The following is a 26,774-nucleotide window of genomic DNA, read 5'->3' as shown; positions in this document are numbered from 1 at the left end:
CTGTGGAAGCGCGGCTCGTGTACTCGCAAGTCTGATGAAACCTGAATATTTGATAACATTGCATTACATTAACAGCGTTGCTTATCTGGAGTTTTAATGGATTGTAAGGTAAATTAAAATATCCGACTTTCCGTGGCAAATGCCGTGGCTCGTATTAATAGTAATTTTTTCGATTCTGCGGCGAAACACTCGCAGCCGCGTTCACTGGGAGCGAAAACCAATGGAACGGAAAAGGAAAAGGAGAAAAAGAAAAAAAAAGAAAAAGTGAAAAACGAAAAAAAAAAGAAAAAAATTGGAAGTTGAAGGGGACAAAGCTTTTCACGCGTACTGTTTTTTTCATCCACGATAAAAAGCCGTCACCTGTGTCAACTGTTTACACAAAATTGATCGATATATCGCGCAGAGGAGAAACTTTTCCACCTGTGCGAAATGTATCGGTTTACAAAACGGGTCACCAACGATCTCTGCGTATTATATAGTCATGAGCTTTTATTTTCGGCGAGTAACGAGCGCATTCGTTTCTGAAAATTTCATTTCGCGCGCCGCGTTTTGCCACGTTACCTTCATCCAGTTCCGAATTTTCCGAGCAGTTAATCCCCGAGATGCAAGCTTCTGTCTCCTCTGACTCGGCGTGTGTGTGTGTGTGTGTGTGTGTCGTCTCCTCGAGGACTCACGGAGGAAAAAGAAGTCGATGCGATGAAAATGCATCAAAGCGCGAATAGTTTTCCCTCCTTTCATCAATTTCTCTCGTTATTAGAAAGTTTGAAACTGGAAATATCGATAGAGCGCAGCCGTGAATTCAGGTTAAGCCTTCGTTAGAAAATTTTACTTCGAGAGTGGGATGAAAGCGAATCGATTGCTGGCCTCGCAATGTCTATCGGCGATACCACACACTTCTTTCATAATAACATTATTATTCACTCTTATAAAATATAATAAAAATTATCATTCATTTCTTTCTGTGAAAAGTCTATCAAAAAGGACGTGCGAATGTTTCAAATGTGTTTCCTCATCACGTGCTACTTCTCTCGTGTTCTCGTCCTACAAACAACAGCCGAACTCTGCCTCTAGGTTCTATTCTTCTTCTTCCTTTTTTTACGAACTTCATCGACTCGTCTGCGGAAAAGAAAGTTCCAAAAGACTCCTCGGACTCGTGATTGTCTGTCCGTGGAGAACGCGGACCTCAATTTAACCCCCCCCGGTACGCTCTCTCGGTCCACGTGCGTGAAAACGCGCGCAAATAAGGAAGGCGCGCCTACGTCGGATCCCTCGGGTACTCCAGAGGATATTTCTCCTGGTGGTTGCCCGACGGTGTCTTTTTCCCTTCTCTCCCTTATCCGGGAGAGAAGGGCGAGCTTGCGCCTTGAGCTGACGCTCGCGGTGGGACGTGAGAATGGTAAGGAAGAGGGAGAGGTGGAGCAAGGACGAGAAGAGGAGAGAAAAAGAAAGAGAGAGGCGCATCGTGTTCGGAGTTCGTGTTCGGTGTTCAGAGTCCGCGAGTCGAAGTCGGTAGAACCGTTCGCCGAAAACGGGGGGAGGACGGGGTTGAAGGAGCGAAAAGGACGATCATTGGGGGAGTAAAAGCGGCGAGGAGAGGGCAAAAGGGGGAGGGGGCGAGAGGTGGAGTATAGAATAGGCGAGCTTTTTCGGCAAGCGCCGTTCGCAGTGGCGAGGGCGGGGGGGGGGGATGGTTTGATGAAACGGGGGTGTAAGGAGAGCGCCAGGGAGAAGACAGGAGAGGAAGGAGAGGCAGGAGAGAGCCGGGAGAGACGGGAATCGGAGGGGCGAGTGGTTCGCTCGGTGGGAGAAACAGGAGACCCGGGCAGTGCAAGCCGGGCAGCCTGCCCGACGATATCGTCGCTCTAGATATCACGGTGATTCAATTCTTTTTTGTTTGTCCATTCTCCGTCAAGTCGGTCCGCTCGCCGCGAGTTTTCCTTTGCGCGTCTAATAAAACAACGGGCATGCGCGTCGTTGCTTTTTTTCCAGCCACAGAGAACCGCGTAACAGGCACACCTCGTACTTAGAACTGACGTATACGCGTGAACACGCACACACACACACACACAACACACAACACACAAACAAACGCACACGTACACGTATAATATATTTATGCATACACACACACACACACAGACACATACACGCACGCACATACACACAGACACACACAGAGGTACACGCACGTAGAGCAAGAAGTACACGCACAGCGCGTGAAACATATGTGCCCGCGTGCACTCATTGAGTCCAACCGCGTGAGACAGAGTCAAACGTTGTTCGTTGAGAACGCGCACGTTAATCGTTAATTACGCGGCCACGTTCGTAGAACATATACGGGAGAGCACGTGTATCCATCCGGAGGGGCAGCTGAACGCGAGAGCGCGGCTGAAAGAACGCACGCACTTCCCCGCTACGGAAGCTCCCGTAGCTTTCAAGTAACAGGTTGGTCATTTCCCCGGCTCTTCTCTCAATATATACCACTGTCGCGCGTTCCCATCGATCTCTCGGATCGCGATTACACCCGTAACGATTTCCTTGCCTCGCGTATTTTCCTATCGATCATTCGGTACACAGGTATTCGCGTTTCGATCAAACGTCACGCTCGATCCATTGATTCGACGAGAAGTCGGCTTTTCGACGGGAAAAACGGAAACGTTTCCGCGTGGTATAATTGGAAATTTTTTACCGTCGTGAAATTTTTCCTGGCGACACTTTTGGAGAACTAACGGGCTGACGGTTCTTTTGAACGCGTTACGATTCCACAGGGCTTTCCCGTGGAAACCAAACGCAATTTCGAGATGGATTTAATCCTCCCCCTCCGTTTCAATCGACCGATTTCCGATCCCATTTCCACCGATTCGTTCGGGAACGTGCCATCCTTCAGCCTCTCATCGTGCGGTTCTGTGTTGCCTCGGATGTTGTTCCCTCGCCAAATCGAAAAGAACAGCTGCTTCTTAATTACTTTGCAACGATTTCCCCAACGATTCTCGCGAGAATTATGGCGATTTCGTTTCGTTGACCTCGCGAACGTAATCGCGAACGAGGAGAACGATGGAACGTTGGCGAGAGAGAGAGAGAAAGAGCGAAAGTGCATATTTACTTTTAATGTTAACATTAGGTAACGTTCGCGAGCGTCGCGACGCGCGCATTGATTGCACGCGACTCGTGTAACAGGTCGTGCTAGCAAGCTAATACCAAATAAATTAATAATCCAGCTTGCAGATGCAGGCGTTCTATTCATTTTATTTGGCAGCGTTTGCTGTTCGTAATTGTTGGTAAATGAAACGCATCTCGCGCGCGATTTATGGTTGAAGTCATGTAGGCCTTCAACTATAAATCGTCCGACACTTATCAATGTTCGATAGAATTTATGATAAAGTCTGTATCAATCTTGTTTTTTTTTTATAGTTTCGTAATCATAACTTATATTCCTTTACATATTTTAAATGTATTTGAACGAATGCTGCTGCTTTAAATTTTGCGTTTGTCGAATGATATTTGACCACTGACAAAGTTATACATTTAGCCGAATAGAGAACTTGAGAATCTAATGACAATTTCATAAATTACGTAAATATGGTTTTCCATCACGTAAAAATTCTGCTGTTTTATTTCGCGATTTTAGGTAAGGAATTAGAATGAATATACGTAAGTGTAATCGTGAATTTGTTTAAACTTTTAATATCGATGTACGTACATAAATCAGATGAAGTGAGTTTACCTTAATGTGAGCAATTTTTTATTTCAGTATCATCAATTCTCTGTTGATCTCGGTACAATTTATTTCTCGTTTTACAAAACTAGAAGAATTATTAGAGGCTGCATAGGGCTCTTTATTTTATTATTATTATTTATATTATTATATTTTATTATTATATTATTTATAAATTTACAATTATTTACAATATAAATTTATTACGGAAAAATAATAATCGGTTGATTTTACCTGAAACAGTAGTTTATCGAATTATAAATTTTTAGATTGTTTCTCTTTTTTTTTTTTTAGTGTAGAAACATTTACACACAACATTGTAACTTTTATATTCATATTTTCATTCGAATACAACGTAATTTTATTTAATTTCATAAAATTTCATAGAACGAACGTATATATAGCAGTTGAAAGAAATTTCTGACGATCAGTTGATAGCTGTTATCAAATTGAATTATTAAAAAATTCACCGCCGGTAGGAAAACATCTCGCCGTTGGAAAAAAACGCGCGAGAAGTTACATAGACTAATTAATTAGCAAACGTCGCGGTAATTTTCCGCGCGGATTTTCTTTGATTTTATCGTCGGTGAAATCGCGTACCGAGTTCGCGCGCTAAGCGTCTGGATTCCTTGATGGAAATTTTCCTACGTTTTATCGTCACGTAGGAAAGTTTATGACAGATCAGGGTTACGCCAAGATTAAGTTTTTCGCTTGAATTTTTCAACACGATTTATGATCGATCCAATTTAAATTTTCGAAGCATTTATGACGTTATCTGTCAGTCTGTTCGCGAAAGAGGATTCTACACGAGTCGCGATTTCATGACGATTTCGTCATTAATTTTTGATTTTTCTAACAACTGCATCTCCCATTAAATTTTGGTATGTATATTCCCCACGATGACTCTCGTCTCAACGAACATGTTCGGAGTGCACATTTTAACAATTAGTGATGAAAGTGAATACTTTTCTGCGACTTTTCTCGTGATTATTTGTGATCTTTCAAATAGATAGTAGTTGCCAGTTAGTAGTTAAACATTTTTACATTTGACCAAGTATACGCGTGAAAATCTACGATCAAGTGCATAAGTGACTAAAAAAGCAACTAAAATTTTATAAAAAATTAATTTGTTCTGGAAAATAAACGAATTTGGAAGGAAACTAGTTTTGTCTAAATCTAATTGTATTTACAATTCGCAGAGTGAATGTCGATCAAGAGTAACTAAAATTTTAAATTAATTTAAACAGATTGATGCGTTTGTGAAAATAATCAGTTTCAAAGAAAATTAATTTTGCAAAGTCTGACTGCAATATTTAAAACTCGCAGTGTGAATTATGACACATAATAAAAAAAGGAATAAATGACTTGAAAAACTCATCGAATAAATGTGAGAATTTAATCATAAAAGTTGCAAATTCAAAATTTCCAAATTGCAATTTAAGAAACTAATAAAAATAACATTCATGAAATAAGAATACTTTATATATTATGCAAAGAAGATATTATATATAGATTAAGAAATAAAAGTTTGATTTGGAAAGGTTTATTTGTAATTTAAGGATCGTTTGCAACGTTTCTTAAACTCATTAAGGACCAACATTGCGTTAAAACAACATTTCATGTGTAATTCTTTTTAATCATGTGTAAGTTTATATTATCAAATTTTATCATTGAATACTGGAGTTATAAAAAAAAGATTCCAAGAATTCGTTCAATATGTTTGTCATTATTATTTTCTATCTTTTATTTTGATAAACTTATCATAAAATAATTTTTGTGTGTTGTATAAAATATTAACATCTTAATGAAAAGTGACTATTATAATAGACAGAATTTGAAACTAACCTGAAAATGTACATAGAAGATATTTGTTGTAAACATATATTTAGGAAAAAAATTGGTGCACAGCGTAAACAATCATCTTAAGCAAAATTAACAGTACGAAATTAACTACAGACTTATATACTTATATACAAATCGTAATTAAGTACGCTCGGTTCTACTAAATATCAAGATTTATAAAAAGTGAGTAACTGACTATTCCTCAAATACTTCTGCAATATTTGCCAAACATATACTTGCATCAAATCAGTATCTTGCAATTTTACATTAGCTTCAAACTTAAATTATCGTCCTGATAGTCGGATCTTGCCTTGTGTCAATGAAATTTCCTGAATAATTTTCCAGTATTATGTATTTATTAAAAAGTTACAAAATCGTAAAATTGTCCAAACACTTTGCCCGTTGGAACGTAGTGGCTCAAGCGGCAGAAAGAAGCAAGCGAAGTGATCCAGTTCAGGGATTTGTTCTTTGTTTCCCTCCTTCTTTCTCTCTCTTTCTCTCACTCTCTCACTCTCGTTTCATTCTCGAAGCTCTACGGTTAACGAGTTGTTGAAAAAGTACGATGGAAATGTGGTCGGTTGGTGCAAAGAGATTAGTCCGACACCGACGCCGAGACCGGTCGTTTTCTCTCCTCCGTTGCGATATTTAAGCGGAGTTACGGAACAACTTGGACTTTACAATTTCGAAAACGCAAATTAATCCGAGCCGGGAGTTGCACGCGAAGGCAAGGCAAACCCTCAGTTGCACGGTTTCCTCTTGCACTTTGCCGGGGAATCTGTTCTCCTTTGCTCCTTTTGTTCGCGGAAGTACGCGGCTCCGGGGTTGACGAGGAACCTCTCGGCAAACACAGTCTTCCGAGCCGTTCCCTCTCTTCGCTTGCTCCTTTTGCACGAAAGAAATAATCGCGGCACATACCGCCTACACTTCTATTGTTCCGAGCAATTTTTTTTCAAGAGCGTGGAACACGATAGCTGACACGTGGCCACCTCTTCTTGCTTTTCACCCTTCTTAAACCACTTGCGCTGGCAACTGATTGCGGACCGTAACGAGCGACCGAACCGTATACAATAATTCGCCGCTTTCTTTTTTTTTATGAATTCGTCGGTGTGATATCACTAGATCGAAATTATTAAGAAGTAATAAACTATCATTTGTTTTGCCTTGGTTGCATTTAAATATATTTAAAACTGAGAAAATGTTGCGATTTGGAACAAAGAATTCTCGACGTGCGTGGCACGTCAATAAGAGATTAACCACTTGCACTGGCAACTGATTGCGGACCATAACGAGCGACCGAACCGTATACAATAATTCCGCCGCTTTCTTTTTGAACTCGTCGGTATGATATCACTGGATGGAAATTATTGAACAAATTTATTATTTGTTTTGCCTGGGTTATACTTAAATATACTTAGAACTGAAAAAATATTGCAATTTTGGGACAAAGAATTCTCGACGTGCGTGGCACGTCATTCCAGCGCAACAGATTAAGAGAGCAGGACAATTTGACGGGCCTAAAAATTATGAATACTTTGAGGACTAGTAAAAAAGATATATATATATATATATATATATATATATATATATATATATATATATATAATTGAACATTTAACTTTTTAACTTTTATATTGCCTGTCGGTGTGCATGATTCCAGCCAAACGGAGTTGCAGAAAGGAAGAAGTTCAAAAGTTCAAAAGTAAACGATATTTTCTAGGGATTGACGATCCAATATTTTCATTTCTGTGAAAATTATGAAAATAGCAGCTATTTGCTCTTGATGTATCGAATTTATGCCAAAAATTTCTACGTTTTCTGTTTATATTTTTCGAAATTGTTAAAAATTAAAAAATGTTCGATCGTCAATCCCTAGTAAATGTTACACTAAAGAGACGTACCAAGTTTCATAGTAATCGGTTGGTTAGATTCCGAGATGTCTTGCACACCGTTTCTAAAAACCTAGTTTCGAGAAAAACGCTTTAAAGTTTCAAAACGTCATTTTTCATGTGTATCCTTTACTTACTTTTTTCACTTATATATATATATATATATCGCGGCTCACAGTTCTTACAATTCACAACTAAATTGAATCCAAGTCCCCTAATATTCGATTCACCAAAAGTAATATTTGAATCACACGATGTACACTTTATAATACAGCTTGAAAGTTGTAAACAGCGATATAAATTCAATTATTCTATATCCGCGGATTTATATATTATACCTCAAAATAAGTCGTTCTAAAAGCTAGAACCTTTGTACCTTATTTCTTATTTCTTTAAGACTTCAAACTACCATTTAAAACAATAAAAAAAAAAAAAAAATCGATTTTTTTAAAAAGTTTCAAACTGTCCCGACCCCTTAATAACACGTCCTTTCATCTGTTGCCTTTTCCTTTCTCCGTTTCTCACCAACGAGAAATACCAGCTCTCACCGAGAGACTCACGGCTCTTTTCTCTCTCTCTTTTTTCTCACATCCGGCAATATCGCGACTCTACGTGCCAGACACGATCGTTCGTGAGCTCCTTCGGAATCCACCTCCGACCTCTGGCTTCGGAATCTCGCGTGGGTGGTTCCCGAACACACGATCTCTCCGATATTTTTAGCCCGCTGAATGATCGGTGGCCTGACATTCGACCAGACGTAAGCTCTCCTCCGCAACTACTTACGCAACACCTCGGTGTTCGCGAGTTTTCATCTCCCCCGTTATCCGTAATCCGAGGGTTTAATTAATGGCGCGGCCGTTTCACTGGATTTAAGATATCGGAGAGGGTGAATAGATTGGCAAGGGATGGGAGAATTTCCTCGAATCGAGCGAGTTGCCGAGCAGTTCTCGGTTCGCGATCCTTCGCGAGAAATTAACGTTCACCGCGATGAAATTTATCGGCTTTACCTGCTCGGGTGTGGAGGTCAGGGGAAAAAGGAGCTGTTTGCTCCAACCTTGGCAAATTGAAATATATCTCACACGCGTTTGGATTGTACTTGCTCGGTTATTATTGAATTCTCATACTTGCCGATGTCGCCGATCTTTTCAAACGTCGGGCAAATATTTCTGTTCATCAGGTTGTAGGTCCGAAGGCTACGTGGTGGAAGAACATGTTTGTGAAAGAAGGGAACTGTATCGGTTGTGTATTATCGAGAGTAAAATAAAGTGGACAAATCGTTTCCGGTGGAACGTGAAAAAAAAAAAAGAGTAGAACTAGAACTTCGATTCTTTTTCAAAAACGAGATAAGCACGAGATAAGCTTGTAACGAATTTCTGAGCCTTCGTGTAATGTATATTAAAGTTTGAAAGTGCAAGCGATCTTTTTTATTTACAGCCTTTCTCAAACTAAACATCTTTCCTCCTGCGCACTTTAATTATTTTTAAGTACGTTCTACATGGATTTGCATGCTTGATTAAATTTTCCAAGTTCGAGAGAAGTTTGAAATCTAATCAGTGTAAGTCAGTTTTCTTTGAAAAAGATACAAACCTTCCTGTCGAAATTTTCAGTTGATGAAATAGTTTAGTTACAACATCGTAATGATTATTTTACAATAATCATACTGACGCATTGAGAACCGAGCAATAATTTCGTCGTAACATTGCAAATATTTCAAAACGAAGTTTCATAAAATCATAAAACACCTAATGATGAAAACGTATCGAGCGAGTTCTTGAAATATTGTTTCATAATTCTGATTAAAAAAAATTGCGCAATGAAACGTTGATGCAACGTTGATGTTGGTCTCTAATGGGTCTTAAAATGACAAAACTGTTCCTCCAATCGATGATTTCAACAACAAAAGGATATTTATGTTGCATAAGTTGTTTTCAATGAAAAGTGACTGATGCCAATTATAAAACAACGATATGCAGGAAGTTTCTGCGATTAAAAATTTTTCATCAATCCTCCGTGCATATTGTTTACAAATTATACCATATATTTACATGCTCATATATTTCAGGTTTTATTTTATTTGTTCGCTTCGTTGTTGCAAATAGCTGCGCGAGGCAGTGTTAATTTCTAGTTCGTGAATTAAATTGGAAAGTTACAATTAAATTTATGAAATTAATTAAATTTTATTTAATTACAATCTCTCTTTTTACAAGTAAATCAAATTACGAACGATTAATTCAACCTTGCAATTTTTCCCCCCCGGGTGAAACAAATAGTAATGAAAAAAAGAAAAAAAAGAAAGAAATTAAGCGAGTAACCTTAATTGAACTGAATTAAAAAACAAAATTGGATAATTTGAATCGATTGAAAAATATTGCAAATGTTAAGTTGAACAACACTATTGTCACTTAATGGATAATTCTTATTTTATAAAATTAAAATATTTGTTCTTCTTGCTGGTAGAATGTTACAGCCTCTTTTGTAAATTTAATGTAATTGGAATACATGTAATATTTATATGGCACAAAATTGGAAATTTTATTAATTTAATTAATTAAATCTATTTGGCAACGATTTCTACCTTTACATGCAAATAAAATTCGAATTATACTGTTCCATGCATAACAAATATAAAACAAAATTCGAATATATTATTGCATACAATAAAATTCGATTGAATTAATTCTCATTTTTATAAAATTAAAATATTCGTTCCCGTTGTTGGTAGAATATTACAACTTTAAATTGCAGGTATCACATTCTGCTGAATTGCATAAATTTAACATATTGACACGCACAGATGGGAAATTTTAGATTTATTAATTTAATTAAATCCCTTTCTTGCAATGTAACTATAATTTTGTTGAAGTTGTTCTTAGAAGTAGAATATTAAAATCTTAAATTTCACAAATTTAATTACACTCATTACAATTATTTAATATAACTGCAAATTCATATTTACTACATATTTAAACAAATCTACGTGTTTACAAACTTTTCACTCGCAAGCGAACGAAAATTTAAATTACACGCGACCAACTTTATTCTCTAAAATTCATGTATTCTTCCTCGTTGTTCCTACGATGTTAAAATTCCTAAATTTCACAAATTTAATACATTTGAAACATTTACACGGCACACGGCGCCCGAGTTAGTTTCTATTTTCACTTCGCGAACGTCTGGATAGAAGCTCGAGACTCTTAAAAGGATAACACAAAGGAGCATTTACTTTCTACGGTGGAGTTCAAGCTTTCGTGTCGTTAACGAGATGTTTCGAGATAACCGGGATGCCTCGATAATCTGATTCGAGCGTCGCGTATCGCGAGCAGCACCTTACTTTTTCACAAAATTGATGCATTCTACAATTACCCGGTTCCTGGTACACGTCAAGGCTGGATAATTAAGAGGATTTTTAGCCTTCAGACGGTTTAAAAGCCAGACTTGAGCGTTTGATAATGTAACAGTAACTCGACGTGCTTGACAGATTGACACTTTCTCATTTTCGTAAATTAACGCAAGTTACAGTATTGCTCTCGAACGCCCATTCCAGGTATAAAGCTCGAACACGCGCGCGTAACAATGTCGATGCCGTTGACATATTGACATCTTAACGCATTGATATCATGACATTTTAGCACGGGCTACGGTATCACACCTTTGGTGTCAAGTGTGCGTTCGCTGATCGAACGAGAAACCGCGACGTTGAACTACGAGAAGCACGCGTGTTCGTTAACGGGGGAAAATCTTTGTTTTCCCGAATGAACGATAGCGTTTTATTGGGACGCTCAAAGCAATCTCCGATTTCATTTTCGTTGAAGACGAAAGTATAGTAATATTTAGAAAATATTCATTCGATTTCCTTTGCCCCTTCAAAATTAAGTTAAACTTTTAGTTTGGCGACTTTTCCCAATTTTGGCTACTTCGTTATAATTTTTTAAATGTGATTTTTTTTTCTTAAACTGTATAACTTTTTCGATTTTATTAAAGAGGAAAGTAGATAAAATTGGGAAAAGTTCGATAGACTAGAAATTTGCCTCACTTACGATACTTTTTTTGTTAAATTTTTATGAAATTAGACGACTTTCGACGTGTTCTAAACATATGAAAAGGAAAAGGAAAAGAAATTTTCCTCTTTTGATGTTGTTTGAATATCTTAACTGATTGAAACTACCAACAACTAAAGTATAAAAATCATGTATCAGAGAAATCAGAATGCAAGCAATAGGAAAAAGTTTGCAATAAAATAAAGAACAAAATTTTATTTTACAAAACTCATGCAAATGTTTAGAAGTGCGACATTGTAAATCAATGAAACTACTCTGAAAGATTATAAATTGATCATTTGCTGATACTCGAGTGTCACATCACTAGAATAGAATAACGAGCAGACATTTTACACAGATAAATAAAACAATCGAATGAATTGAAAAATAGAGAGCTCTACTGTGTTACATTTAAGATGGCAAACCAAGTGCTGCACAAAGCAAGAAAACGTAGAAACATTCACGTCCCATCATCCACCGATTCATAAATGTTCATTTTGAGTACCACGAGGAATTGTTGCCACACTGAAGAGATATAAGCGTTTGTATAAAGCGATATTTTTAAACGCCGTCAGAGTACAAAAGGTTAAGGGACAAAAGGATAATAAAAAGATGAGGGAGCATAATATTAACTTGTTACGGTTAAAATAACTGAACTCTTGATCAGAAAACATCCAATGTTTGAGGTTTTATTGACTTTGGTTAAAATTTAATTCCATACGTGTTGTTTATCATTAAAAAAAGGCTATGGTTGCGACTAAAATCTTTAGGTGGTAGTTCTCAGTAACTTTATGATTTATTTCATTCGCGTTTAACTCTTTTTTAATAAAGTCTTCTATTTCGTAAAAGAATTTTATGAAAAAATTTAATATGTTTATTAAAGTTTTAATAAATTTAAATTTCATGTTCAACATTTCTTGTTTCGTTGAATTATTATTATTATATTAATGTATAAGTACTTTTTTATCCATGTTAAACAGACAAAAGTTTCTACTGTCTACATCTTTCGTCTCATTATATGTTTTTCAAAACAAATCTAGCTTACCTATACAAAATTTGAAACCATAAGTATGAAATATAAAATGAAGATGTATAGTCAATCATGGAAATCTATATATATATATGTGTGTCTGCTAAATATTTATACATCAAATATTTCAAATAGAAAAAGAATAGATGTGGAACATATAATGATTGTAAATTTTAATTAATTTGTTAGTTAAAATTAAACCATTTCTAAAATATTGACAATGTTTCTAATTTATATTCGTAAGATCGTGTTTCGAAAGCACGATTTATAAATATAAATATAATAAATATAATTTAATTAGTATTATTATATTTATAATTTAATTATAAATATAATAATACTAATAATAATATTATAAATATTATTAATATATAATATATATATATATATTATAAATATAATTTTATATACAATATAAAGCGAATAAGTGATAATATTATATAATTAACAATAATAATAATTTGTATGGTTTAATGAATATAATAATAACACATTTTGTATACTTTTATCCATCAATAACAATAGTAGGTATATTTCGTGATTTTTTTATTCCAATTTATTCATATTATCCAAACAAATGCAAACAAATAAGTAAGAAACATTGTTATTCTTCCGAGATCGAAATAATACATATTAACTAATAAGTAAATCAGTATTTTTTTCTAACGTACAGTGTTGTCCAAAAGTATCCAGGATATTGTTTGATTTTCCTTTTTAATAATCGTAGATAACACCTAACTTTTAAACTGCATGTTGCATCCTACAACACAATTGTTAATGAACTAACACCTTACAAAGAAATGATATTGATTTTTTCAATTTCGAAACAAATATACATACACACAACATTTGTACATACTTTGACTTTTGAACATGTGCGTAGACACACAAATGATATTGTATTCCATTTAGAGATTATTAAATAAACTTCCAAAGGAAATAACCAAACAATAACCAAAAAAAAAAAAAAAAAAAAAAAAANTTTTTTCTTTACCTGCGACGCAAATCGAAAATATATTCCCGCGCAATCGGCACGGGAAGCACGAGTCGATTCGAAATCGATCGAAACGAATTTTGCAAATTCTTCGTGGCGTTCGAAACCCACTGGAAGCGCTTTGATACGTCTCCCTGAATCATCTCGTTTCTCGGGGCGAGTTTCCAAGTTTTTCGGGACGTTTGCGGAACGTTGGCGTTCGGACAATTACTTAAACTATACGATGAGAAATGTCTCGTGTATCGCCGAGACCACCACACATCATGCCTCGAATTTTGAATCTCGACCAGCTCACTTCCGGACTTTGGAAAATAACCGAGAAAAAGGAGAGAAAGATTTTCACCTGTAGGTGTATACCTACACGTTTCACACTCAAATATACACACACACACACACACACACACACGAACGAGACGCCCACGTACAACTTGTTCTCCCAATTGTTTTCTTTTTTCTTATTTCTTTTTTTGTGGAGAACGATTTATATAATAGTACATATAACGCATACGATTATTAGGTTAGACTGCAGATGTTTACGAGGATAATGTAAATGTGCAAAAAAAAAAAAAAATTCAACGAAACATTACTCTGTGATTTTTCGAACTTAAACTAAAAATTTCTATTTTTCTCGTTGCTTTCTCACAAAAAATATGGCATTTCCGTCTGGAACATCCGCAGTCTAAGTTGTTACGGATTACGTAGCCGTGAGAAAACGAGGAAAATCGAGGCGCAGCGGGGGAAAACGCTTCTGGCGTGAAAATAGCAAAAGACATGTTTAGCATTTTGTTTTCTTTCTTTTTATCCCACGTCGCCTTGCGACGCGGGGCCAAGACCAACGTTTTCTTTGTTTTATACACACTTTCAGAAACACACAGATACATCTGTCGTATCTTACCTTAGTTCTCTTCTCCCTTTTCTTCTTCTTTCTTTCTTTCATTCATTTTTTCTTTCTCTTTTTTCTCTTCCACGAATCCAACATCCATTATTCTCATTATTCCTATTTTAATCTCGTAGCGTACCGCCCGTACCTAGGTCCCCGAGGAGTAACAAACGCATACGTTATTTACGGTTACCAGTAGTTTGGTTCGGATTCGACAAGCCTCAGCCTGCTGCCAGAGACTCTTCCTGGACCTTGACGAACGTCGTGTCGTGAAATGGAATTTCGAGCGCCAGTGTTGGTTGCACTCGTTTCGTCATTTTGAAGAAATTACACATCGACACACGATGCGTCTAAACGTATTTACTCGCAGTGTTCCAATTATTCAGTTCAGGTATTAATTGCATATCAGTAATGGATAAATTGCTCTTTCATTAGCAAGTAAGGGGGAGGGTAAATAAGAAAAAAAAAAAAAAAGTGAAGAGACACGATGAGCGCCGATAATCCTGGAATGGAAACACGTTGTTCAACACGATCGTGCAGACAAGAGATCCGTAAGAAAGATCTCCTCCGAGGCTCTCTGAGGCGTGTATGGATCTTGGCCATTCCCCCTCCCCTCTCTTCTTCCCCCCTCCCCTCTCTTCTTCCCCCCTCCCCCCTCGCTAATTAATTAACGTCGCTATAACGAAGCATACACACGCTCTTCACATACACCGATCCTCTCACACCGTACGCTTCTGTGTTTGTCCTGTGTACATATGTAGATAATACACGCTCGCATCTTTACACACACACACACACACACGCTCGTACACATGAACACTGTGTCGATCGTAAGTTCGGATGAGTCGAATAATTTTCGTTGCTTTTATTTTCCAATCAATCACAATTTGGTTCAGACATTCGTTCGCGTACAAGAAAAAAAAAAAAATGAAGTAAACGTAATCGTTCGCTCGACTTTTTCCCCGAGTGGATGTTTCAATTCTCGACACTTACGTTCGGTAGAGTGCTGCATCCACACACACACACACACATTTACACATTTACACACGCGCGTTCGAGAGAAGATTGAGAATTAATCTCGTCTATATCGCAGGCGAGAGTACCACCGGGTGTTTGCGAGTCAGGCTCGATAGTCACGATTCAATTTCATTCACCGGATGGCCGATTATTCGAGAAAAGCCCCCTGGCCTTTGTTTTATGGCTCGTGTAACGCCGCTTCTTGCTGCTCAAGCTTTTTCGCGTATCGTGCGTTACAAAACTGCAGGAGAATGCGACGAGGAGTCACACTTACGAAAGGGAAACTAGCCAATTTAAATACAACGCACGTCGACGAATCGGCTTAATTTTCGGGAGGCGATTTTTTTTTTTATAACACACACACACACACGCTCACGCACAAGTGTAGATATAAATACGCATAAAGCCACGGTTAAAATCGTAAAGTGTAATAATAATTTTCAGCCTGAGACAAATTCGTTTTTAAATCATCAGAGCGGCTTCGAAGAAGAAAAGGGCATATTCTTCTGGCCTGATCTTCGAGAAGATCGATTCGTGATGGTCGAAGGAAAAAAAGAAATGCAAGAGAGGCCAAAAGAAGGAAGTATAACAAAACGTCTGGGTTGGTTTTCACGCCAGTTTCGAAAACATCTCTTCGTTAGACCAATGAGAAATGATTAGTTTAATTTGTTTTCACGCGTGTCGGGCTGGGTTATAGGCGGCTAGAGTCGCGCGTTAGATATACAAACGGTATGCAAATTAGCGTGACCAAGGCACCAAGAGTAGCGTTACGGTAGGCGGAGCAGCTGCTTCCTGCCAGCCAATTGCCGAGTGCCAATCTTTTCATCGCAAATAGAATCAGCAACACCTTTTCAGAACACCGCTCTCTTTGCCTGTGCGTTTCCACTCCCGTTTGCTTCCACTCTGCTGTCTCCACGTTATGATGAATCGCATCGTTGACGGAAATTAGTGGCAGAGTCTCTGGGATAGTCGGACATGCGCTTCAATTAAAGTCGCCAAGGCTCGAGTTTTTTCGTCAGTTTCTGCGGACCGTAACGAGTGACCGGCGTCGTATGTAACAATTCGTCGCTCGCTCCTTCTTTCGAACTCGTGTCGGTGCGATATCATTGAATAGAAATAATAGATCTGTCATTTGATTTGTTTTGCCTGGGTTAACATAGTATATACTTGAAACTGAGAAAACGTTGCAATTTGAAAAATTGCGAGAAATTCTCGACGTCATTCCAGCGCAAGAGTTTGAGGGAGATGTAGATTCCGACGAATGTTTTCGAAACGAAACAAAAGAAGAGAAAAGGAAAATACACTGTGTGCCGCTCTGTCTCGTTACAATTAGTTGAAATTTCGATCGTTTGTCAGTTGAATTCGTTCGACGAGAACCAATCTAGACGCGTTATATCTTCTGGTTTGCAATTTTTTTTTTTTTTTTTGTAAAATGTTTTGCAATTCATCGCCTGTGCTTAAGAAATCTTAAACGAGAAGAGATACTCCTCTCCGACATTCATTCTTTTCTTCGAAAACACCCGGTGTAGGATACAAAAACAAAAACAAAAAAAAAACAAAAAAAAAAAAAAAAAAAAAAAACACATCAGATACAGTGTTTAACAATCGACATAAATATACATACATACATACTTCGCGATACTTGTATTGTTCAGCTTTGCAAGGTTAACGACCAATCGGTCCTTCATCTCGTTAACGATTCTTGATGAATATTTCAACGAGCTTCTTGGGGAATTGCCGTTATAATTTTCCACGATGCTGTGTATCACCTTGGTTACTTATTTGCAAGAAGGTCATCGGTTGGCCTAGTTCCTTGTCGAGGGCCACGCGATCTGCTCGACATCCTCTCTTCTCTCGTCCGTTTTCTCTCGTTCTGTTTCGTTTCCATCCCTGATGCGCTTTCCTCCCCCTTTCCACGGTTCATGCAGTATTATTTCTACTTACAGTTCACTTTCAACATAATGGTAATAATTGGAACAGAACGAACTGAGAAGTCTTAAGGGCTTGTTAACAGGAGGAAACTGTCCAACCTTGAAATCCTCCAAGCTTTGATTTCGAAATGCTGATCCTACGTTTATTTACGAGTGTCGTGTTTATGATACTGGGAGTTTATCCGTATTAAGCTTGACGGCGAATTATCGTTTACGCTGCTGGCAAGAAACTTCCAATTAAACGCAAGTACTCGTAGGTATGAAGAAAAAACATGGAAGCATTCGAGGTATAAAATATTATTGTGTTTATTTGAAATAGAAATAACGATTCTAATTGAATTCGCGAATATAATTTGAATGTTTTCGAATTTACTTGTGCATGGTTGAAAACTTCTTGCCATTGTTTGAATAAAACATGTGAAAAATGACTATTAAAATAATGATATAATTATAATAACTATGTATAATAATGTATAATTATTTCGATATATTCTGATGAACTCTACGTTAATTTATTTGAAGAAGAGAATTATTTTATTATTTTGGGCATCAAATAGAATAATTTTTTATTTTATTTTATGTTGTATTTATTTCATTTTCATAAATCATTTCTCAAAAGGTTTCTTCTAATTCTCTTGTGTAAACGTTGTCGGACAAATTACCTTGCGTAATTAGGTAATTATATGATATTTTATTCCAATGAATTAATTCAAATAGACGATTATTTGCAAGGTAAAGTTGTTTTTTCAAATTAAAAAGATGAATCAGGGGAAATAATTGGTCATTCCAAATTGAAAGGAATTTTATTCAAAGCTGCTTTGGAAGCAGGATCGGGCAAATTCTATTTGAAATAAAGACGAAAAAAAAAAAAAAAAAAAAATAACAAGCTGAAACAACGAATCATTTCAACTGATTTATTATTCTTATTTGAGAAATAACTTGGGAAAAGTAACTTTACCTTTTGTCCAAGTCAAATATACTCGCAAATAGTCTTTTAATTGAGTTAATTCATCGGAATAAAATATTATATAACTCCTAGATAATTTGTCCGACAATGTTTGCACAAGAGAATCAGAATTATAACTAAAAGCAAATATAAAACACAAAATGAAATAAAAATTATTTAATAATTATTTAATAGACAAACAATCAAATAACTTGAAGAAACATCATTCGCTAGTCAATAAAGAAATAAAATTGTTTCAAGATAACATCGAGTCAAATAAATTTATTTGAAAGTATATATCTATGTATACATATTCGTGTACAATTTGCATAGAAAACTAGAGAAACCCAATACATATGTACATGTGTAACCATAAAGAATATCTGCTAATTGTAAATAATCTGTTAGCTTGTAATATCACGCTGTAACATCGTTCATTTGATTTTTATTAATTTTACGTTCTATGTCATTTTGAACGTTACATTTTCACGGCCACCACTTTGATAAAAATTCACTGTGATCGATGAGCCTGCGAAAGCGTTTCGCGTAAAACACGTGAAAAAATAAAAAGTATTATGCTTTTTTTTATTATCAGAAAGTGGAAAAATTAAAAGCAAATGCCGTAAAATGGTGAACATTGTACAATTATTATATTGTATTATTATATTGTACAATTATTATATAACACAACTACATAAATACATTAATATTAATATTATTAATACATTTGCTATAAAGTGCTCATAATTCTTTCTTCGTGATGATATAACGAGAAAGTTCCCTATTTTCTTACTTGTTTAAAATTCCGCAGAAAACGTTAATTTTCATATATCACCATAAATTTTCATCAAAATAACCATTAATAAAAGTATAACTTTTAAATTGATCCATGAGCATCAAGTTGAAAGCTATGATATATTACGAAACGGAGAAATCAAAAGGAGTATTTACATGTTACAATTTTAGAAACTCAAATTTAATCTAAATTATCGTGATTACTTATAATGCGACAATATTATTCTATTTGAGGGTTAATGTACCATTACATATCTAAAGTTATAAAAATTTATGTTTTGCTTTAATTTTGGGATTTTGATTTAACTTAATCTTATTATTATTGTCTACCAGAAAAAGTATAAAATACAAAATAGAATTAAATAACTTTAATTTTTGCAACATATAGATTACTGTGGTTATCTGTGACATCATAATATCATTTAAGGGTAAATTTGCTCAAACGCGATTGGATACTTAAAAATTATATTTTCTATTTGTTAACGTTATAATTATAATAAAATAAAGTTAATTGTGTTGAGTAAAATTGAATTAGGTATTTAAATCAAAATTTAGATCAAAGTTTTGTTTATATGTACTGTAATGTTTATGCATATGTGTAAATATATTAAATATATTTCCATCGAATTTACAATCTGAAATTATTATATTTTTGCAGTTTTTTAAAAGAAATAATTTATGGATAAATATCGAGGAATTAAATTTTTGTTTTGTCATCAAGTGTAGTTTATAAGTAAAATTAGTAAATAATTCAAAGTAATATCTTTAAATTTTTTAAAATTATATTAACTAATTACGTTCGTTAATGAAAGCTGGTGTTTTAGACAATAGAAAGCAATTTTTATTATGTCTAAGAAACATATCAAAATTAGAAAAAATAAAATGAAAGTTCACCAGGTAATAAACTAAACAACTAATTATAATACAAAGTGTTAATAATAAAACAGTGGAGAAATAACGTATCGATTTTGGTTGTGAAATAGAGACATTTTCCTCTTTTTCTATCTAATTTTGACTAAAAAAAAATAATAATAACAATTTTCCTCTTTCTAATTTTGGCCAAAATAAAAATAATAATAATAATTTTTCTCTATCTAATTTTGGCTAAAATAAAAATAATAATAACAATTTTTCTCTTTCTAATTTTGGCTAAAACAAGAAATAATAATTTTGGCTATACTAAAAAGAAAAAAAAAAATTGCCCCATACTGTCTTGTATAGAACATTTTCGATTTCAAGTTCGATTCTTAACGTAGTGATTATTTTCTGGTACAAATATCGCTGCACTGGGTGAAAAAAAAGAATAGATATCGGTTTCAGTATTGCGAAATTATACAGTGCATTCTTTCCCAGGAATATCGGTGAATAAATGCGAAGTTTTGTTTCTCTTCTTTGCGTTTATTTACAACGTAGAATATTGGTATGTATTTTGTACAAGTATATACGTATGTACGTACATGCGCGTACGAGAAGTTAATAATTAAAAACTTATGAAACTGAATATTCATTAAAAAATGAATTTCAATAATCACATTGAAACTGGAACGTTTATTATGCTAATCATTTTTTTTTTTCTCTTTTACACGATATTGTACTTACCTCGCTTGTTTGTGTGTTTCATTACATGTGTGAAAATATTTTTATTTGTACAAGTTTCCTACATATTATAGAAGCAACAGTGGTAGAGGTCAAAAGTAACAAATATCGGAAATAATGTGTTAAATACATATTTCAAAATGCATTATAGCTATTGACGCAAACATTGGTTATACGATGGACAGTTAATAATTAATATTGATCAATTACAATCGAAATATATGTCATTATTATTAACACTATAACAATGGAAATGTCTGTATATTTTAAAATGTCTGTATATTTATAAAAAAAAGTACCTGCATCTTTTAAGCCTGTATATTAATTGTAAAAAAGGAAAATCTGATATTGATGGTTAAATACAATATACGTAATATAAATTTAAATAAATTTTGTCATATTGACGATTAAATACGATATACGTAATATAAATTTAAATAAATTTCCTCAAAAATATACAATAATTATAATATTAATTGATATTTGTTTTTGTTGTTTAAATTCGATCAAATTTTTATACTTTAACGCGTTAATTTGCAATATTGAAGTCAACAGAGAGACAATTGTTCTATTTAGGGTAGAACCCTAAACCCAATTTCTGATAGATAAGATTGTTACTGAAGATACTGATATTTATTTATAAATTATTATTTAAATTATTTATATAATTATAATATTTATATATTACATATATTATATAATTATAATAATTACAATATTTATATATTATATATATTATACAACTATAATAATTATAATATTTATATATTGTATTACTGATATTTATTTACAAATTATTATTTAAATCATATTTATGTTAAAACGACGCAGCATTTATATGTCCAAAATTAATCGATGTTCCAAACTTCTGTACGACAAACGTACATGCGTGTGTACACTATGAATACAGATAGATAAAAAGTCGATAATTTTAATATTTTAAATTAAATCTTGAAACTATCCCTCGATAAGAGATGAAACTTAACGATTCACGTTATTTACTAATTGTCACACGTAACAAACTAACGAGTGCACTTATAATCGCAACCCATGCGCATTAAAACGTCCGTGTAATGAGGTTCCTAATAATTTCAAAGCCGATCAGCCGTTCTATACTTCGATTCGATTTCTCCTAATGATAGTCAATTAATGAGTCCACGTGCGCCATAACGTAACGGTATGAGAATGGAAATCAGCACCGGCTGTTATCGTGATCGGTTGTCGATGACAGAACAACAATTTCGCCGAGTGATTACTCGATCGGAAAAGCTGCTCGAGGATTCACCGCTCCGTGGGAAGGATACGGTGATCGATAAAAGAACGCGCTTGCGTTTCCTATTTCTCCGTGATATGGACACGAGCACGATGATCGGTTGACCCAGTTCCCTCCGATTTCAGCATCAGCCTCGGACTCGCCTCTGGAAATTAGGCTGCAAACAGCCGTGAAGGGGATGTGCCCAGCGAGGCTAACGACGCGAGCAAAACAAACAGCTGGCGGTGGTGGATTTCGCGGATGTTACGCGACGTTTTCGATCCGATCGTTGTGTCATCACTCCCCGAATGGGGGTTTATTCAACATGAAAAAATAAGTGGAAGAGAGAGAGAGAGAGTAGCATTTTCTCCCATTCAAGGCCAATATCAACACAATTTGGCTAATTTCGCGAATTTTTATTACATGCAATTTTGAAGCGCAACATTGCATAATATATAATGCAAAGGAGTATATAAAATGTACATCCAAAGTGCAGTGTTCTTTTTTTCTTTTAAATTTGGTACATGAAACCATGTGTTTTTATTACATTCTCAAAGATACGATTGTGCATAAAAATCCGCAGTCCAGAAATAAGTAATTAACCGCGTCGGTGATCATGTCACTAGTGATCCATTTAGAGGATATTCTGAATTCTGAATATTCTTCTTGTTTACGTGCAATACGATACGGGTAATAAATTTGCAGAGATCACGAGGATGTAATGTTTATTTTATGCGTGCTTCACTACATCCAACTGTATAAGATTGTATGTTTTTGAATACAATGAGAATTTCACAGTTGTTACATCTCGAGCTATAATTACCTCGAATAGAAATGTAGCATCTGAAACATTTTTAATTTCTTTTTCCTGACTAGTTTTTATAATTTTTTTGCTTAGTTCATTCTATTTGTCGCGAACAAGAAGAATTTCAGCAAATTTCAGAACTACGAGAAGAATTTTAGCAATTAATTATCGATAATATATCCAGCTGATGATTATAATTAAAAGGAAACTCGATCGTTAATAACAATTAACCTGATTAAACTAAGAATTTAATCTTCAATCGTAATTAACGATTAAAAGGTATTTAGTCCGTCCGTCGCAGCTAATGATTAAACTAGAAATTTAGTCGTAATTTGTAATTAATTACCAAAGTTAGAATGTTTTGAATCAATTGCGATTAAAGGTTATTGGAAAGATTTAATCGTTGGTTAATTTTTTGTCCAACATTGGAACTTGTACGTATTCGAGTACAATGTTGATCGATAGATCGCTTCGACGTGTAATTTATCTTTTTAACGAGAAAACTCGACGAAACATTAACCTCTTGCCCTGGAATGCAGTGCCACGCACGTCCAGAATTTTTTTGTCCTAAATTGTTACATTTTCTCAGTTTTAAGTATTAAGAAGTATTTCATATTAAGAAGTTATTGCTTCTTAATAATTTCCATCCAGTGATATCATGCCGATGAGTTGAAAAGAAACAGAAAGCGACGAATTATCGTATTGTACGGTACGGTCGCTCGTTATGGTCCGCGAACCAGTTGCCAGCGCAAGGGGTAAATTGCATTATACAAGCTCTGCATTGATCATTGAACAAGACTTTCAACTTCTAAATTTTACACAATTTTATACGTTTGTGAAAAACTTATCTTTTCAGCTTTCTTCCGTTCGCTACTACATTTATGTACATATGTATCGAGTGACCATAAAATCACCAGCAGCGCTCCTTCGTCTGAGTAACAAGTGCCATTTTATTAGAAGTCCATGTGCGCGTCGCTAAATCTCTTTCACTATGGCTGCTCGCCTCTTACGTTACTTCCGTGCGGCCGTCGTGGAAACACATTTCTCCACCGGCTTGAAAGCTAATATTTATGCGACTTTTCTCGATCATAAATTGCAAAGGGAAGAGAGGAGAGCTGCGCAAAAGAAGCGTTTCGGATCGACAGAGAGGCAGAAAGCTTTTGATGGTATCAAAGAAGCTATTATGCGTTTTCGTATATTTCCTCGCGTCGAAAATATTCCCGGGGCTATTCCGAGTGATCGAAGAACATCGTCTATTTTTGGTCCCTCGGCCTTGGAATCGAATTCAGTGCGAAACTTGTGGTTAGGCATCGGTCACAGCAAGTTGTTTCGATGACACTATATTATACATAGCTACTCACATTAATATTTGAAGATTATTAAATCTATACTAGTCGCACAACAATAAAACTGAATTCATTCAAAGCTCGAAGCCTCTACTTTCTAAATGCATGATTCATTTTGTTCAAAGATGTTTCTACATCGAGCAGAGGGTGAGAAAGGGTGAGGACACTTCTCTTCTTGAAAATGTTATAAATTATCATAGTACGTGAAAGTATCGATTGAAGATGAGGCTCGATGCATAATTCTTTTTACTGAACATATTGAATATTAGGCTCGGAAAATTCAAGAAATCGTAATACTTTCATGAAGTTTAGTAAACGTTGTTCGATTTCTTTTAATATAATTTATGATTCATTTATAATTTATTTTTTTATATTTTTTTAAATAAATATTAAATAATTATTACTTTTATATTCTTTATATTATTATTATTATTATAGTTACATTCTTTATATTATTATTATATTCTTTTATATTCATTACATTATGCATGAGTAATTAAATGTAAAAAATTCTCGAATTAGAAGTTCCTTTAACACACGTTTATTCAGATTATGATCCCTGGTCGTGTGAGTTGCCTTGTCTAAATCCACGCTCCTCTAAAATGCAGTGGGTAAATTGTTGCGGCAGCGAATTTGCCGCAAACCGTTCGTCTGCACCGAAACCAAGGGTTAATGTTGCTTAGACGAAATTCTTCGTCGATGTGTAGTGTGTAAGTGTCTGCAGAGAAAATGTTGGGGCAGCCTTTATTAGAGCAAATTTATCGCCAGCACTATGGGCTGCAATGTAAGTGCCGTTAGTCGGTTCACTATGTGTTGATTGCTACAGGTTTCCGCCAAATATTACTTCCCATTAGGGACATTCACGATGAGATGTAGTGTGTCTAATTGTTTCTAATTGTTGAAACGGACTATGAACAGTTACGAGGAAATGGTAAAACCAATGGGAATGGTTTTATGGGATCAATTGTGATTATTGTTTCTGGAAGTTACTGTTAAATTAGATTAGATTAGATTGTGGACGTACAGTTCAGAAAATTTCTGTATATTACATAAAAATTGACTTAGCGTCAATAGAGTTTATTATATAAACGAATGTAAATTGTTTTTCTTATATATTGTATAGTATATTCTCATATACTATATAGTAGTGTTATATATTATAAATAAACATTATATACTATATAGTATTTCAATATTTATTTAATATATTTACTATAAAAAAAAATGTGGCTTAGTTCATTTTTACTTTCAGTGTTTCACACCAGAAGATATAATCGAACAGATTCTTTCGAAGGATCTTTTTCTCTCAGAATTTCGCAGTAAGTGTTAAAAAATTATACGTGATTATTAAATTATTGTTTTTGAAAACTTTTTGATGAAAAATATGTGTTACTAAATAACATGAAAAATAGTATGTATTAATCTTCATTATTCTTGAAAAAAGGGTTCGTAACAAAAAGTTATCTTTATATCTCATTTTCTTTATGAAAGCATTCGACTCTAATCAAGAGTTCCTCTCATACCACTAATGTCAAAGAGAATAATTAGACGTTCTGTTTTCAATGCCATCTATGTGTGATGTAATTGATCTAATGTCATAGATAATGACAAAACAAAGCGGAAAGTTCAATTAAAGTAAATTCTTAAATTAAGAAATTGAATCTAAACGGAAACTCGTTTCAATATTTTATATATTTTCGTGTGTTGTATGCATTTTGTGTGTTTTTATGTTCTTAAATTTATAAGGATTCTGAAAGTTCTTAAATTCATAAGGATTTACAGTCGAAATATTTGTAACTAAACTGTACATTTTTGAAGATGCAAAATTCTATAACATATATAAAAATATGATATATTTATCAGAATTTCAATGTTGCTTTGATAAGAGTACACATATTATATGATAAAAACAATAAAAATGTAATAAGAGTCACTATATATATATTCTTATGTATTTAAGCTATAAACTAATGGGTTTGTAATAGGATTAAAATATAATTATAATATACATATATGCAATATATACATGTAATATAAATTGTAATGTAATATAACAATTATATAATATGTAATATAATAATTACGTACAATGTAATATAAATTAATTATATTACACTCTTTACGTAATTCACGAATATCCGTTGTTTTGCTGTTGCTTTCTATATTCAGTTGTGAATTTCCAGAATTGGTCGATTCAGCTATTAGTGTCTTTCGCATAAAGAGGACAGCATTTAATAAATTTTTAGAAATTTTTATTCAAGTCTCATTACGTTCATAAAAATATAAATAAGGGCATTAGCTCATTAATAAATAAAATTAAATTAAATTAAAGAAAAATTCGTGAACTACAATGCAACAGAACTTGGTTTATTCGAGCACATTTCAGGGACAAGATTATTCGGATAATCGAGAAGTTCGAGAAGTTCGCCAATTTTCTCCGTAATTTCGTTTCATTTGTTTGGATAATTAAAGGTAATGAGACAGGAATAACAGAAATTGATTAATATTCGAAACTCAATATTAACCGATCTGTATAAACAAAGTTCCATTATACTCAGTACAGTAAATATAGTATAATATAATTTAATATAAAATAACATAATATTATATAATATAACATAATATAATATAATATAATATAATATAATATAATATAACATAACATAACATAACATAACATAACATAACATAACATAACATAA

General features: G+C 34.3%; 1 protein-coding gene across 4 annotated transcripts in view; it reads left to right on the top strand.

Moving 5' to 3' along the window:
• The first annotated feature begins 2,146 nt into the window (after positions 1-2,146).
• Positions 2,147-26,774, top strand: part of LOC122538556 (regulating synaptic membrane exocytosis protein 1) — a 289,590-nt gene continuing 264,962 nt past the window's right edge. For all 4 annotated transcript variants that reach the window (XR_006308875.1, XM_043672749.1, XM_043672748.1 and 1 more), the window contains exon 1: positions 2,147-2,445. The gene's annotated coding sequence lies outside the window, so the exon portion shown is untranslated. The remainder of the gene's footprint in view (positions 2,446-26,774) is intronic.

Source organism: Frieseomelitta varia, unplaced genomic scaffold, assembly GCF_011392965.1.
Source record: "Frieseomelitta varia isolate USP_RPSP 00005682 unplaced genomic scaffold, Fvar_1.2 scaffold_167, whole genome shotgun sequence".
Taxonomy (NCBI): Eukaryota; Metazoa; Arthropoda; class Insecta; order Hymenoptera; family Apidae; genus Frieseomelitta; species Frieseomelitta varia.
Note: the sequence above shows the minus strand (reverse complement) of the source record. Positions and strands in the feature narration are given on the sequence as shown.